A 12,367-nucleotide genomic window follows, 5' to 3' on the forward strand; every position below is an offset into this window, starting at 1 on the left:
TTTATATTTAATTGTCCTTCAGTATTCGAGCATAACACTCAACTCCCGGCTAGTAATTTTAAATTATCACAAGACACAACTTTCTAGGTTTCTACAACAAATATTTACTTTGAACTGATTATATATTTCACTTACCTATTAGCTAAAACAATTGAGAGCAAAACCAGAAAGTGACAATGGTATAATATTAGCGGGTTAAAACTACACTATCTCGCTCTAACTAGCCCTGGATGCAATCCTTTGGTCATAAAATAGGCACTACCTGAATCCGAGCAGTGTCTAACTTAATGAATTTACATATCTTTTATAGACGCGGTGGTAGTTTTGTAAAATAACCAGGCTGATATTACACGTTTTCGTCCAAAAATATATCTTTTTTCAATTCCGGAATTTTCGAGATTATGTGTTTCAATTCCGGAACTGTAATATCGGAAAAATTGTCCGAAATTCCGGAATTTCGAGATTCCGGAATTCCGGAATGCAAGCCCTACTGCTGGGCAAAGGCCTCCCTCTCTTTCTTCCACGCGTCTCGGTTTAAGGCAATGTTTGGCCAATCTTTTCGAAAGATAGACGTCAAGATCGTGCCGCCATCTCCTTCGCAGTCTGCCGTCACGCCGCACTATGTTTGGTGTCCATTCGGTACTTTTCTTGGCCCACAGGTCGTTTGGCATGCGGCAGATGTGTCCGGCCCAGTCCCATTTAAGCTTAGCGGCTGTCAGGGCTACGTCGGCTACTTTAGTTTTGTTTGTAATTTTTAAAAGAATTTTAGTGAACTTTCTCTCGCTGTGCTCACATCAGTCTCTTTTCAAGAATATGTCAAACTCAGAATGCAGACGTGGTATGTGGAGAGTTAGCTCCTTATTATGTGCCCCTAAACAAAAAAGAGATATCTCAAAAATTAAAATTTTGAAAAATCCCCCGACTGCGACATAGTGGACCGATTTTTATGAAACATGGCTAAGAACACTCCCGACTAACTCATCTTTAAAAAAATCGAAATCGGTTCATCCGTTCGAGAGCTACGATGCCACAGATAGACACACACACAAACAGACAGACAGACAAACAGACAGACAGACAGACACGTCAAACTTATAACACCTCGTCATTTTTGCGTCGGGGGTTAAAAATAAATCAACTTGAAAATGATACTTTCATGCAAAAAGGTATGTTTCCATTCAATTTTCATTTAGGGATACAGAATCAGATTCAGAATGTTTTATTTGTAAAACATAGGTACCTACATATTATTAGATCTTAGGTCTATAAATTTGAACAGACTATGTTTTGCCGGTTGGCATACAAATGTCAAAAAGGACGAGAACGAAAATAAAATGAATAATATCAATGTCATGCAGATACTTAACTTAAAATTAATAAATTACAATTAGTGAGAATTAAAATTACAATTCAAATAAATACTTCGTTTAGTATCTAGTTTAGTATGAGGACAGAGAGTATTTGATATAAAAAAACGCTCCCGTTCGTTCCCTCGCTAAGCTTTTGGAATGTCTGCCCCGTCCTAAAGTGTCAGACATTCTTCATTCATCATAACATGTAATGTGACGTACTCATTCACGGTCGTCCCAAGTGGATAGGCAGACTCGATTTACATTGCTTTTTATGAGACATAACCTAAAGAACTAGTTTATATCATAATATATATCGTAACCACTAGGGACCCGCCCCGGCTGTGTTCGGTTATTATGTTACATCTTAGCTTAGCTGGGAATTAACAGGTTAATCTGTTAATCGTTAACTAACGAAGTTAACATTTCGATTAACGGATTAACTTTTAAGTTAACTTTAAAAAATGTTAACGGACTCGTTAACTTCCGTTAAATTTCTCCAAGTCCGTTAATCGTTAATCCAGCAGGGAAGGCGCCATCTGCACTGCGAAAAACACGTTCTGAACGCTACTATAAAAGCTTGATATACGGCAAATCCTACGATTTATCGGTGTCGATCACTAAAAGCCCGAAATATTACCTAAAGAAGTACTTGTTCACGTGGGTTCGCTTTTACCAACATTGATTCGGTAAATCCTAAATTTTACCATGGTGACTGTTCTAGTGGTAGGGCAGTAAATTCGAGCCCAATTTACGACCACATTCACTTCCTTAGCCTCTACCGTCCCAGTCCCAACACCACCAGCATCACGCTTCCGCCTGCTGTGATCTTGCAGCTCTCCTGACTCAGCTCTTGGTAGTAACTCAGGCGATCACTGCCTTCACATGCAGCCTAGAGTTAAATAGGCTTGCTGTACTTCGGGCTTTTACAGTAGGAATACATTATAGTGGATTACTGATACAACTAAATACCTACAGTAAAATTCATTTTTTTCACGTGTTAACGGATTATCGATTAACTTTAACTTACGTTAAATTTGTCGAAATGTATCGCTTCGCTTTAACGATTATCGAAGTTAACTATTTGATTAACGGTGCCCAGCTATGCATATAGTGTAAGGCCTGAGTGCACTATGAAAAAAAAAAACGACCAATCAATTTTTTGCACTGAAAGGCGGCAAATTTGTAAAATATTATAGGGCTCACTGGTCAATTGTCTTCATAACGAATGACGAATGACGTTGGCGGAATCATCGACGAGCTATAAACTTCAAAATTGATTGAAAACGTAGTGGCGAAGGATTAATTCCCAAAGAAAATTTGAATTTCGCGCGAATTTTAGTGCCAAGATTAGATTGACCTTACCTAAACTAACCGAAAGGTAAAAGAACCGTTTCGATTTTCGAGTTGGTATCAGGTGCAATTGTACACGCTTTTTCGATGAATTACCCCCAATTACGCTCAAAAGGAGTTATCACCTGCAGCCTTTGTGGTCGCCATTTGCAAATTGCAATTCACCCACGAAAGCTGCTGACAAAAAACTAGAACAGGGTACAGTCAGCCAAGAAAGTGGTTTGCCACTTTTCGACTTTATTTTCAAGTGCATACGGTCGAAAAGTGGTAAACACTTTTTTGGCTGACTGTACGTAGCCAAATGGCATAAACGCTCACGAAACGAAACGCTCGTAGATATTTATCTCTATCGCTCTTGCGTATTGGCGCGACAGAGTCGACTACCTTTCCCTGGATTTCATTTTCGTTTGCGTCGCAGAAATTCCAAATGCACAAATGCTCACGATAATATCGGTAATAGCTGCCTATCTCTATCGCTCTCCCGTATTGGCGCGACAGAGCCAGACTGCGTTTCGATCAGCTAGATCGGCCATAAATTAAATATAACAAGATCATACCATCCCATACATTAAAATGCGACCGCCTACGAACGCGCTTACACTCCACCACACATAGATGGCGCCACAAAAAATGCCTTGTTGCCACCGATTATTTGTAGATTGGCATTAAGTGTCAATTCCGAGCCGTAAATCTATGTCAAAAGTGACACTTAACGCCATCTACAAGTATAATCGAAAGCTACAAGACATTTTTTTTGTGGCGCCGGTTTGAGTGTGAGCGCGGTCTTAGGCGCCATCTATGTGTGGTGGAGTGTAAGCGCGTTCGTAGGCGGTCGAATTGTAATGTATGGGATGGTATGATCTTGTTATATTTAATTTATGGATCGGCTGATCTCATGTGGATAGCGTATGTTGTTAATTGAAAATGGCTGTTCCATACATTCCAATTAACTTACGCTAATTGGGGGGTCCCAAATTCTGAAAATGCCCCTATGCAAAGTACGGGCGGCCTTTTTCATTTCACCCTATACCTATAACCAAACTTGCATAAAAACTAACCTATTGCAACCCAACATACACATAGCCTATCTAATATACTCACTCATACCAGTGGCGGCTTACTCCGCGATCCTTTCGCCACGCTACAAGTACATGCCGGCGGCCGCGAGTTCGCGGCCCATTCAGTGGCGACGACCTTCGCGCGGCGCAATAGAATTCAATGTCGTCTGCACGCGTAACAATTTAGAATGGCGGCGTTTTGTGAACATCAAAGGAGTGAGCCTTCTGTACTTGTACTATTATATATTCTGTGCCCATACATACTTTAGATACTCGTTAAAGTTGCCAACTTCGCGCGTAAACGAGCGAGTTTAAATTAACCGCGACTGTACCGATCAATTTGTGTTACAGCGGATTAGCGGACAGCCGAGTGCACAAGTGTCTCGGATTACACCTATACATTTAATTCTATTTAACACGTTGGCTGCCATGGCATTTGTAGACACATTTTTATTTAAGTAATCTTAAGAATCGAAAGAAGCTGTGTCCCTTCTTTCCATTCTTAAGATTACTGTAACAGTAGTATAATATGAAGATATAGGTAGATGACGTAGGTAGGTACATGAATTGTATTTTTTTTCCAGTAAGTGCATATTTTGACGACTGGTCTGGCTCAGTCGGTAGTGACCCTGCCTGCTGAGCCGCGGTCCTGGGTTCGAATCCCGGTAAGGGCATTTATTTGTGTGATGAGCGATATTTGTTCCTGAGTCATGGATGTTTTCTATGTAAGTATATAAGTATGTATTTATCTACTTAAGTATGTATATCGTCGCTTAGCATCCATAGTACAACCTTTGCTTAGTTTGAGACTCAGTTGATCTGTGTAAGATGTCCCCAATATTTATTTATTTATTATTTTTTTATTTATGGTGCTTACTGTAAAAATATTTCGCATATTACCGCACTCGTTTGGTAATGATCTCATTACGTAACTGTCAAAGATTGAAATGGCCATATGTACTGTAAAACATTGTTCTATACACGTGCGAATAAGTAATTCGCAACTCGTGTCGATTTAAAACGTTCTCCACGGTGTTTTAATCATTTTTCAGTACAGATGGTGTTTTTGTTACGCACTAGTGTGAGAAATGGTTCATTATGTGCCAGGTCGAAACTTCGGAGGCTCATCTGTACTGAAAAACGTCGTACGATACACGTGCGGAAAGGAAATTCGTAACTCGTGTCGATTTAAAACACTCCCTTCGGTCGTGTTTTAATTTATCGCCACTCGTTTCGAACTTCCTTTTTTACGCACTTGTATCGTGATGTACTATATCGTCACTCGTTTCGAACTCTTTATTAATCGCACTTGTATTGTAATGTATTATTTATTGTTATAAGTTTACAATTTATACTAGTGCTGCACTCTAGCAGCAAAACATTGCAATAATACCCTTTTAGGCTCTCCAGATTCCAGCATTCCCATAACTGGATAAAACCTCAACAGTGTTTCTTGATCCGTGTTGTAACAAGATTTGCACTTGCGAGCGCGACTGTGCTGTACACTCGGCAACAAAGTTATCCGGCACCGAACAGCTTGCGACTGCTGGGCTAGTGATGGGACATGATTATTTCTTGCAAGTTTTTCAAAGTATAATTATTAAAAAAAATATATTTATGAAAAACCCAAACAGTTCGACGACCGGTCTGGCGCAGTCGATAGTGACCCTGCCTGCTACGCCGCGGTCCCGGGTTCGAATCCCGGTATGGGCATTTATTTGTGTGGTGAGCACAGGTATTTGTTCCTGAGTCATGGATGTTTTCTATGTATATAAGTATTTATATATAATATATATCGTTGTCTGAGTACCCACAACACAACCCTTCTTGAGCTTACCGTGGGCCTCAGTGAATCTATGTAAGAATGTCCTATAATATTTATTTATTTATTAATAGTCATATTTGGCTATTCATTAGGTGGCTGTAGATTCCAGCATTCGCTCTCATAATTGGATAAAACCTCACTCACTCCAATATCCTTATTAACGTATGGAGTAACGTATTCTAAAACGTCTAAAACTGATGATAATAAAATAAATAAATAATAGGTCTTTGCATCTATGACAGATGATTTAAAGCAGCATCCTTACGACACTTGCTTTCGTGGCTGTATAGCCCAATTTGAGAGAGGATCCCTCGTCCGCACACACGGCAGGTATATACATAGAGTATATTAAACGTATGATATAGAGTTATCCGTCAAGATTTTCGAATGCAGCGCCATCTATTATTAAGTTACGACAACTTTTTATGTGAGTTTCCAATGTTGGAAACTCACATAAAAAGTGTGAGCATAAAAAGAGTGTTCTTGAGCTTACCGTGGGCCTCAGTGAATCTATGTAAGAATGTCCTATAATATTTATTTATTTATTAATAGTCATATTTGGCTATTCATTAGGTGGCTGTAGATTCCAGCATTCGCTCTCATAATTGGATAAAACCTCACTCACTCCAATATCCTTATTAACGTATGGAGTAACGTATTCTAAAACGTCTAAAACTGATGATAATAAAATAAATAAATAATAGGTCTTTGCATCTATGACAGATGATTTAAAGCAGCATCCTTACGACACTTGCTTTCGTGGCTGTATAGCCCAATTTGAGAGAGGATCCCTCGTCCGCACACACGGCAGGTATATACATAGAGTATATTAAACGTATGATATAGAGTTATCCGTCAAGATTTTCGAATGCAGCGCCATCTATTATTAAGTTACGACAACTTTTTATGTGAGTTCCCAATGTTTCCATGCATAAAGCATATAAAGCATGTGGACTCTTTAAACATGGAACGCCACATATTTATGGCGGGATTTAAATAGGTTTGATGTAATTCACCAACCAGTCACATAAATAACTATTTCTACACGGACTTTTCTGCCAACAAAGACGACAATAATACAATTTACAATTTAACTACACATAATTAACCATAGAATGTCTTTCGCTAGTTGGCAGGTGGTACAGCGACATCTAGCGAAAAATTTTGGCATCAAAAAATAATTATACATTTTACGACAAGTCGTTAGCCAGTTTGCGAGGGTAACAGTGACATCTAGCGAACAACTTGCACTACGGCATATAATTATTTTTCACACCCTCTATCGTTGAGTTTCCTAAACGTATCCTAAGTACATCGGATTTATTATTTCCTTTGACTGAAAACACCGTGGGTATATACCTATATACCTACTCCCCCAGGTGGGAAACTGTTGATAGGAACTCTGTTTATAACGCGTTATGAAAGCTTAGCCTCATAATGTGTAAAGCGCGAGAATATTACATACCCAATAAATAATGCCACATAATACATAACTATAACCTACCTAAAGACGAAACACCTTAAGCCCTTCCCATATTATTTTAAGTAACCTTCAAGTGCTCATAATACTTGCATTAATTTTAAAGAAGATCGTAACATAAGCTCAAAAGCAACTTAATATTTATGACACATCATTTTGGCGCCTCAGAGATAAACGTTCCAAATAGAGCAAGAACCCAGCACCGCCAGACCTTCCTCATTTTCTCAAGGATGAAACTTTGGGATAATATAAAGTTCATATCGAAGTTTAATTAGCTATTTATATTAGCTACATCGGACCGTCGGTCGTTTTATGCTATAAGGTTTTTTTTAACACTAACTTTCCTTAAATTTTTAAGGCCGGTTTTTATATATGGGTTAGAAAATACTATACTTAAGGAATTCAATTATCATCATTTCCTTACTATTTCCGCCTGCCTTAACTTTTACCAGACGCTTGAAAGTCTCTCTAAGTTACCCTAATTTCTCAAACTACGGCCGGCGGAAATGGTTAGGTAATGATAATTATCAATTCCTAACAGTAAATTCTCAAGGCTGATTTATAAAAATCAGTCTTGAGAATATAAGGAAAGTTAGTGTGTAGTTAAATAAACCCTTATAGAAAAAAATTTGCCGCCGGCGTGAACTAGCTAATATACAAACATTAAAATGTACATTAGAGTTCATATCGACTCTATATATTATCCCAAAGTTTCATCCTTGAACAAATGAGGAAGGTCTGGTGGCTCCGGGCTCTTAGTCTAAAAGGTGTCATGTACGAAACACATACATTCTTATGTCGTATTTGAGGTAATAGCTTTTATCTAGGTCGCGTATTTTCTTTTATTACACAGAACTTTCAACACTGAAATTGGAAATTATAAATAGGTAGAAGTAGCTAGGTAAGTAAATATTTAAATGTTATCATGAGTCGCAAATTTTCTTGAAGCCAATGTTTTAACGCCTGAAAAAATGAAGGTAAAATGTGTATAAACATGATACCTACTTAGCTATTATAAAAATATTAAAATATATTTTATGATGATTATGGCAGGTTAATGTTATAACGTTTTGGATTTTACATAAACAAGCAGTTTTTTTTCCTTATTCCAATATATTTGTAAGAAAATTTATACGAGTATATTGTATTAAAATTAGGTTCTTGAGTGGACTTCTCGCTATCAACACTGTAAGAACGAAATAACGACACACTTCGTAGCTACCTATCTATTTTATATATCATTATCATCATCATATCAGCCTTTTATCGCCCACTGCTGAGCATAGGCCTCTTCTAGTACGCCACTTGTCCCGGTCCTGAGCTAGTCTCATCCACTTGTGACCCGCAATTTTGCGGATGTCGTCCACCCAACGAGCTAACGGATGCCAAGCGCTTCTTACATCTGTGAGCGGCCACCATTCTGTTAACATTTTAGTCCATCTGCCATCACTCTGCCTAGCAACATGTCCCGCCCAACTCCATTTTAGTTTGGTAATGACGAAACCCACGTCTAGCACCTTGGTGCGACGACGGATCTCGGCATTCCTCACCCGATCTTGAATCTTGATACCGAGCATGGCACGCTCCATGGCTATTTTATATGGGTGGTCGCGATCACATGGTAATATACTAGTGACACTCCAAAAGTGACCCTTCAAAGTGAAAAACATATAAAGTAATGTGAAAAGTTCTTCAAATCACAAAGTCTACTTACCCAACAAAACCTAAAAACGAAAAATAAATAATTCTAGGTAATTAAATTTTATTTCTTACTACAATATTAAATCCATCAATTTTAGCATCGATTGCAGACGTTCCTAAGCAGAAACTAAGCTTAGGGATTGTTTTTTTTTTTTAGTATGAATAGGTATAGACGTTTGACCACGATCACACCTGATGGTAAGTGATGATGCGGTCTACGGTGGAGCACGCTTACCTATGAGATACCTATTTACTCTTGCTTTAAAGAGACCCGGATTGTACTCATGTGGAAACACAGACTCAGGCAGGACATTCCACTCCTTGGCGGTTCGCAAAATAAATGTTGAAGCGAAACGCTAAGTGCGTATTTTTGGAATACTAACCGTGAAGCGATGCCGCATTGCCGATTGTCTGGTGATCCTAAGGTGAAATGGGGATGGAGGAACAAGGTTGTACAGTTCCTCAGCGCACTCTCCGAAATGTATCCTGTAAAATACCGATAAGCTGGCAACCTTCCGACGATGCTCCAGGGACCAGGGTATGAAGTCGAGAATTGGTTAGCTCGTCGTCATTGATGATTCTCTTGGCCCTCCTCTCGACTGACTCGAGCGCCGCAAGCTGGTATTTAGATTTAATTTATCTTAATGATTAAATTTTACAAAAAAAATCCATAGTATCGAATTTAAATCTTCTATCGACTTTTCCCATCACTACAACTACTAATCTTCCTTCAATGTGGCGACGGACGCCTGATCAAACCGATTGGCAACCGCAATTCACAACCAAAACTACACTTTAGCACCTAAGTAACAATGTCTATTTTTCTTTGACAAATTTTGGTACACTTACAAATAAAAGTTTGGTTGTTTTATGTTGAACGTTTTTATGATGGTGACAAAGTCGTTTTTTGCTTGTATTATTTTTATATTAGATATTTTATATATACAAATGTTTTTGTACAAAAACCCTTATTAATTGATCTATTTTTCTCAGAAAGCGATAAGGATCATAATTAAATGTAGACCGATAATAGATTATTTCATTTGTATTCGTTAATTGTCTTTAGGGTTTTCGGTTAAAAAGGAGTTTGGTTTAATAATTAAGATAAGCCTATTATTCACTGTAGGTACATCTAATTTGTTCTGTACAATAAAGTGTTTACTACTACTACTTACTACTACTACTACTACTAAAACTCGTATGAGCTATGTGACCCAGATATGATAGCATAGTATAAGGGTTAATCCAGGTGAAACCACACGTTCTATTCAGTCCTTTGACTTCTCACGTTAAATAATCATGAGAGTCATGCCTTCAAAGGGTTGAGCCCATTAATCATTGATACGACTTGAGGTACCTATATATTATATTGTATGTGAGAACGTGGTGAAAATAGTGTAGGCTACTTGCCTCCTAGCCAAATCAGCTTCTTTTTAAGAACTGTCAAAACGAATTTGAACGAGTTGCTAATATGGAATTTATATGAAATCGAATTGAGTGACGTCACGGTCAACTCAGTTACTTTACATAATTCTACCTGACTTAATATTAAATAGAAATTGGATTTAAAAATAATTTCTGCCCATGTTTTCTTATAATTATTTGATGCTTTATTTTGTGTGGTATAAAATATTTTATTTTTAACTAGAGTCAAATTCCCTATTAAGAAAAATTTAGTTTATCTACAGACGAGTATAGTTTGGTTAGGTTCAGAAATTGACAATACCCACGTCATGTAAACGGTTTTAAAAAGAAAATTCGCTGCCACTTAAAATATTTTTTTTTCTTCAATTTATTTAGGTAAACAAACAGTCACTACAAAACAGGCTTATTTAAAGTATAATAATAGTGTTTTTCTACTCCCGAACTGTAATTCGCCATTTACAGGGTCGTGCATAGATCTTTAAAACCCTACATAAAAGTCTATTCCCCAAAGCCAGCGTCCGCCGGCTTTCCGCGCATGCGCGCAGTATCGAAAAAACTGAAAACGCATTGTTTGGCTCTGTAACCATGGCAACGCATTGTTATAACGATACTGCGCGCGTACGCGGGAAGGCTTTTGGCAGCTGAGCTGACAGTGCAAACCTTTGCGTCAAAATACAGGAAATAGTGTGAATTTCACGAAAGTTATTCAAGAAAACATTCAGTCGAATTGAGAACCTCCTCCTTTTTTGAAGTCGGTTAAAAACTATTAAGGCGAGATGATCTGTCAAACTAACCAAACCAAGGGGGTGAGGTGCGCGGCGTCCGGGCCGCCCCGCCCGCGCGGCTCTGTTCGCTTGTCGCACACGGGAACTCAAATTCGCGCGGCAGCATGACACAGACGGATCGCAGTATAATGATCGCCGTATTTTAACTGGGCTTTCTTAGTTTTTTCATGAAATAGGAGGCAAATGAGCAGCTGTATCGCCTGATAGTAAACGATCACCGCCTTATTTTTTTTTATTAGGTTTCATCATTTGTGTAAGTAATACGAATGATTTATAGTTACAGTATGTTTGGTCAGCGTTGTCGTTGCTTTTAAGGACGTCCCTAAGCTACAATCAATTTTATTGATTTTTTCGGATTCTCCAATTGCCATCGTCGAAACTTCTTAGTAATCGCACTTAGCTACAGATCGACAGGGTGAAATGAAAAGGACCATTCAAACTTTGCATAGTGACTTTTGATGTAATTATGAACAACTTTTATTAAGGGTCCAATGCTGAAACCACGAAAAAAAAATTGGATGTTCCATAGAAATGAGCTGTATCATAACAGTCGAAATGTATACAATAGATTTTTTTTTTGCGTTTTCATCATTAGTCCCATAATAAATAGGAGCATAATTTGAAAATTACGAGTTACAATTATTTACCTGCAAATATAATACTGTGTAGAGAAATTTATGGAAATATACCTACTTCTCCTAAACATCATAACCGTAGCTTTTACTGTTTTCCTGAATATATAAAAAAACTGAAAATGGGGACATAAAAATGGGGAGGCGGGAGGAGGGGAAAGATTAACATCTCGGCGTATTTTCTACTTTATGTAGAAGTTTTTTCTTATAAACCTATTGTTAACAGAACACAGTAACCATCAGCTTCTTTGACCATAGACTTTATGTAAAAAGATATTATGTCATGTCACTGTTGTTTAAAAAAACACATAAAATTTGTCAGTCGTGAATAAATAACGCTTTTTCTTTTTCATATTGAAAGCCTTTAAGCTGTATATATGCCAAAGTTTCGAATTTTATTCTTGTTGTTTATGAACCTACAACTTCAAACATGATGAAGTCACTCAGCCAGTCACTGATGAAATCTGTGCTATTTAGGTATATTAAGATATGAATAAAATCTAAAGTATGAAAACTATGCAATTGAAACTTTGTCTATTTAATAAAGTTGCTATTGATATCATATTCTGACAATTATATTTATCTGGTTTAAACCAGACCCAAAATTCGAGGATTCAGAAGAACGACAAAATGCTTCAAGAAAACAGCTTTTCTCTTCACTTGACTCGTGTTGGCGGGGGCACTACCGCCACTACCGTACCTCCAAATGGAATACAACCCAGCACAGGATAAATTATCAATACCATTCTATGCCTACCT

The sequence above is a fragment of the Leguminivora glycinivorella genome, chromosome 19, assembly GCF_023078275.1.
Source record: "Leguminivora glycinivorella isolate SPB_JAAS2020 chromosome 19, LegGlyc_1.1, whole genome shotgun sequence".
NCBI classification, from domain to species: domain Eukaryota; kingdom Metazoa; phylum Arthropoda; class Insecta; order Lepidoptera; family Tortricidae; genus Leguminivora; species Leguminivora glycinivorella.